The following is a 6,020-nucleotide window of genomic DNA, read 5'->3' on the forward strand; positions in this document are numbered from 1 at the left end:
TGGAAAGTGAGTCATGAGCAGCAGCCCTCTCCGCAGGACTTACAGTGGCCGCCTGTGGAGGGGACAGAGGCTCTGCTCTAAGCTGGGACTCTAGGGACAGCTGGCACCCCTTCAGCCTCTCCTTCCTGTGTGCTGACAGTCACCCCCTGGGGATGCGACGCCCTGTCCCCACACTCCCCTATAGCCGAGGTGTGCTGCTTTGGCTTTTGTGATTTAGAGCATGGTTTTGTCGTGGGGAAGAAGAACTCTTTAAGACTTTACTGTGGTTTTTAAAATGACCATTCAGGACACTAGCTTTTGCTTTAAGCCTCTAAGTTCTGTTAGCAATTTCTGCTCTCGAAGATTTTAGCGATCCCTTTGAAGGGGGAGTTGGTGAGACTCTGGGTCCTGTTTGGAGCTGTTAGTAGTGAGAACCCATCACCTGCTTGGAAAGAAGCTGGCCGGGACTGGGTGTTGCAGGCCGGCCTGTCCCGTTCTGCCCTGGGCTGGTGGTTTAGCAGCTCATTTGTCTCTCCAGGTCCCAGAGGGGGCAGGTAGTGGTCAAACAATGACAGACTTCATAACTGAGCTGAGTGACAGAGGAATGTGCTGCTTTGGCAAGTGGCAAGTTCTCTCCTGGTCGGGGTCCTGGTTAAGCAGAAACGAGCCCCTCATCTGATACTGATCATTGATGTTTTTCTTGTTGGTTTAACACGATGGAGCATGTACCCTAACCCCCTCCCCCCGCACCAAATGGGCACTATGGTGCTCTAACTCATGCATCTTAAAAATATCCACTTAACAGGATGACAGATGCTTCCTGCATGTGCTTCCCACCCGGCCAGCACTCCCACCCTCATCCCTGCAACTGAACAAAACGTTTGGTCACCAACGTAGGCAGTCTGAACATAATAAAGATGCTTGCGTTGCCTCTGAGCTTCCCTATCCTGGTTGCTGCTGCTCCTCACGCTATGGATGCTCCCCTGCTCCTTACCGGGCCTGGCTTTGCTGGAGAAAATCCTCCAGGTCTGGCATTCCCGGAAGGAGATGGTGCTGGGAGCCTATGAGAGGGTCTGTGTGTGGCGTCCACTCTGTCCCAGGCAGCTGCAGCTGGGTGGGGAAGCCCCTGGGTACTTTATTCTCTTGAGTGGGGGGCGTGGGGACCCCCGTGCACAGGATTAGTGTTAAGTTCACTCTTCAGTTCCTGGCGTCATTATCAACGGTGTATGTGAGGTCCCTCTCTTGGTGCTGTAATCCCTTTCGATGAGATTTCCCATGGCCATTCCTCCTCTTCCCACAGACACAATCATTCTGGAATGCTCGATGGCTGTCTTTTTTTTTTTTTTTTTTAATGCTCTAACAAAACATCATTGCTTTCTTGTGTATAGGCACTTTTAATTCACTTACACGGTATTATACTATTTCTTAATTCTGTTTTCTTTCTCAGCACTGTGTTTTAAGATGCAGTTTCCCCCTCTACATTCCTAAGGCCTATTGAGATTACCCAAAGAGCTTTTGTTTATGTGGGTTAAAACTATCGATACTTGGCACATTACAAATCGAAACATTTACCAATACTTATTGATTCATTTGCAAATAGCAGTGGTGAACATATTGCAAGTCAAGGTGAATAATATTTTAGCATTATTATGAAAATAGTTTTGACCCTGCTGACCCTCTTTGCCCTGTAGTAAAGTGTCCATTTGTTCCAGAATGCAAAAGGGCAGTAGGAACGATATAAAGTTTGGAAAGTGAATTTTATGTATATTGCTTTATAAAACCTGCATCTGAAGAGAAGCTATGATATATATTGTATTTTAGCAGAGTTTCCTCAGGTTTAATGGGCTTGCCTCCTTGTGGAAGGCTCTTCTAGATAGCAGAGATTCTGTGTCTTCTTACCAGAAGACTTTCTGGTGTTTTTTGTTGAATTTGTCATGTCCTAGAATAGGTGATTTTAAAACCTAGTAAAAACTCATCACTTATGAATGTGCCACATGTATATATGTATATAAATGGGCATTTCCTGTTTGTTTTACTTATTTTTGTAAAAGATTTTATTTATTCATGAGAGACATAGAGAGAGAGAGGCAGTGACACAGGCAGAGGGAGAAGCAGGCTCCACGCAGGGAGCCTGATGTGGGACTAGATCCCGGGATCACACCCTGAGCCAAAGGCAGACACTCAACCGCTGAGCCACCCAGGTGTCCCTATTTTACTTCTTTTATAATCCATGCCTGCATAGGCTTTTTTTTTTTTAAAGAAAATGAAGATGATATTCACCTATGGGTCAATGGTTTTTAGTATATTACTAGGTTGTGCAACCATCCCTACCTCTATCCAATTCTGCCTAATTCCAGATAGAATTAATTCCTAATTTATGAATTCCTAATTGTTGAGGCCCTAATTAATCCCCAGTTCCTAATTTCAAAATGACACCCTGTGCCCATGAGTGGTCACTCCCCCTTATGTAACCCCTGCCCCCATCCCCTGGCAACCATTACCTTCAGTCTCGAAGAATTTGCCTCTCATGGCCATTCAATACATGGAGTCACACAAAATGTGGCCCTTTTTGTTCTGGCCTCTTTTACTTCTTAGCATCACGTTTCTGAGGTTCACCCATTTGTAGCACGTGTCAGTACTTCATTGCATTTTATGGGCGACTAATCCCATTGTGTGGATATACTGTGTTTTGCTTACCCATCGTTGATGGACATTAGAATTGCTTCCACTCCTCGGCTATTATGAATAATGCTGCTGTGAACACTGCGTGCAAGTGTTTATGCGGATGGATGGCTTCTGAGATTCTCGGGTCTGTTTGCTTTAAAACGTTGGCACTTCATTACCTGAGTCACCAAGGGTGGTTTCTCAGGCACATCGATGTTAAACAAGTGTCCATGTCTCATCTGACAACCCTTGAGATTTCTGCCTTCCCAAATAATTTAATAGATAGAGGGGAAAAAAAAAAAGGGAACTTTTTAGGATGTCTCTTATACCTACGGTGATCTTTGAGATGTCCCAGGGGAGCCCTGGAACATCACAAAGATTTGTTTTTTGCTTCTTATTATAAGAGAGCTGCTAGAATTATTAGGTTTGATGTGTTATTGTTGTAAGATGTGCACAAGAGGAGTCAGATCAGAGGACACATTCTGTCTTCCTGAAGTTAAGCTTATATGCTTGAAAGGTTAATGTAAGTATTTTAGAAAGAGTGTGTGTGTGTTGATTGGGAAGTCCCTGGAGATTTGTCAGTGCCCTCACTGCACCTGTGTTTTTACAAACCTCAGGAGAAGCACTCATCTAAAGTCTTAGGAAATAGTTCTGTACTGTCCCCAGATGGAGACCTTTCCTCTCCCCCATTCTGGCAGTATTGGTGAGAGTCCTGGATGAACCACAGCTACTATGCAGGTTTTGTCATCTTACAGATGTTTTTGTTTAATGCTTCCCCAAGGCTCTGCTCTAAAGTTGCAGGCTGCAGTTTGTGTTTCAGTGACAAAGGACAGTGTTACAGCCTCATGAAAAATGACTGTACCAGGCACTTTGAACTATCCAGTCTTTAAAGAATATACTCTTGGGTGCAAGGCTTCTGAGCAGACATCACTTGAGCAACTCTCAGACTGTCCCTGTGGGCCATGTCAGGATTTCCAGGACTTTTCATTCCAGAAGCAAGACAGCCTCATGAAAACAGACTGCTAATCCAAGATCCAGTGGAACAAGAACCAGTTACACATGACTGCATGAAATGATGTGGGGATTTTATTGTGGTGAATAGTTTATTAGTTTATTTGTGGTAGTTTATTTGCTTAAACCACTGGTAGTGTTTTGTGGCTCTATTTTTGGTTTTATGGAGAAGCCTTTTTCTCTTCTTTGGCTCCCTGTAATCCACACAATTTAGTAGACTCTGCTTTTGGAAACGAATAAAGCATTTAAAAATGATGCTCAGTTTCTACTGGTGTGTAATGGTATCTCATTGTGGTTTTAATTTGCACTTTCCTAATGGCTAATGATGTAATCTTTTGTGTGTTTTTGTTTTTAAGTGGGCTTCGTACCCAGCATGGAGCTTGAACTCATGACCCTGAGATCAAGACCTGAGCTGGGATCAAGAGTTGGACTCTTAACCGACTGAGCCACCTGGGTGCCCCCATGATGTCAGTCTTTTATGTGTGTGTTTGCCATTCATATACACTTTTCAGTGTCTTCCCTGCCTCTGCCAGGGGGTTAGTGTGTGCAGGTCATCCCCTGGGCCTGGGCAGACAAAGTTGTCCCCTTGAGGTATCTGCCAGGTTCGGAGGACTCACACCCTGGAGGGAGGAGGCAGTGTGCCAGGTGGGCACCTTCTCTGAAAGGTGAGTAGGACTTACCAGATTGGGAACCCTTTGAGTCCCTGTGAGTCCTGAGGCAGCCACAGAACTCCCAGCTGGAAGTAGAGGAAGCATTTGGCATTCTGACCCTAGCAACCACAGTAGATCAGATCCCACAGCTGTCATTTAGTGACACTCTGGTGCCAGGCAGTATGCTGAGTGTGTGTGCAACTAGGGTTAACCCACACTCAAGAAAACAGGGAGATACAATCTTACCAACATTTCATAATGGGATGGGAACACAGATACTAATGTGTAGGTGGCCTGTGTACTCCTTTCTTATTGCTGCTGTCAACAGTTATCACACACTGTTTCCTTAGAGCAACACAGATGTATTATCTTACAGCGCTGGGGGTCCAAAGTCCAAAATGGGCTAAAGTCAAGCCTTCGTGGGCTTCTGCAGGCTCTAAGGGAGAATCTGTTCTCACTCTCTTCCTAGTTTCCATCCTGCTTCCATCCTGAAAGCCAGCAGTGCCTCTTACAGTTCCTCACTTTGACTTCTGCCTCCCTCTTTTCCATCTAAGGACCCTTGTGAATATTTCCAGCACCGGGGTGATCTTCCTAAAGTCAGCTGTTTAGTGACCTTAATTCCCCTCTGCCAGTTAAGATAACATGTTGGCTATGTCCTGACATCTTTGGGGGCTCATAATACTGGGGAGTTTTGGGTCACTGGGTGGAGAAGCAGGAAGGAACGGTGCCCCCAGGTTTGTGGGTTGTACAGGTGTGGGCAGGACCTGTAAAGGGCAAATTTGGCACCGTTGGGGACATCCACTCTGGCTGGGGGAGCAGCTGGAACACATACTGGGTCACATGCTCATGGTGCCACTCGTGGTGGTGGTGGTGGAATTTCTGCTGGGGAGGAGCTATGGGTGATAGGGTGCAGGGGGCTACAGTTTAGTTTATGGGCTATAGTGAGGATGCGCCTCATAGAGGAGGTTCTTCATCTGAAAATGGAATCTATTACATAGAATGGCTGTGGCATTAAAATGACGTGATGTCAAGATGCATCCTGTAGACAGTGAATGATAGCATTAAAAAAAAAAGTATTCTAGGATCTCAGCTCTGTGGACCCATAGGCCAGGCTGGCCCTCTGCTGTGGGGCATCTGGTGAGTGGTGAGGTAAATTACATTTTGAAGAGAAGAGGTCAAACTTGTGGTGGTCCAGAACTGGTGGAGGTGCCCTCTTCTTGGAGGACATCACCTGGTACCGCTGTTGTCACACCCAGTTGGTGTCCCTACTGGAGAGAGTGTGGACCCAATCTGTAGATCCCATCTGTGGGATCCGTACCTTCGTTCTGCCTCACACTGGCCACGAGATGTGGGGCTCCTTCTTAACCTCTTCAGTCTGGAGTTTCCTCGTCTGTACAGTGGAGGTGGTCACACCACCTCCCTGCAGGGAGTGAGAGAGACCTCTGGTCAACCGTTTAGCACAATACCTGGCGCTTAGCTTTCCGTGAACTGACGGCTGCTGTCATAACCTCAGAGATGTAGAAAGGAACATGGAGCAAAGGGACAGGTTGATGAAGAGACAGGCGGTGGGTGGCGAGCGGAAGCCCTACGTCCCCGCTTTTTGTGGTTGCCCCCAGCTGGGTGGACCCAGGGCCTCCCCCCACCCAGTAGAACAGGCCCTCTCCTTGTCCAGGGCTGCTAACTGCAGAGGGAAGCGCCCCACCTGACCAGAACTGG

The sequence above is a fragment of the Nyctereutes procyonoides genome, unplaced genomic scaffold (genome assembly GCF_905146905.1).
Source record: "Nyctereutes procyonoides isolate TBG_1078 unplaced genomic scaffold, NYPRO_anot_genome, whole genome shotgun sequence".
NCBI classification, from domain to species: Eukaryota; Metazoa; Chordata; class Mammalia; order Carnivora; family Canidae; genus Nyctereutes; species Nyctereutes procyonoides.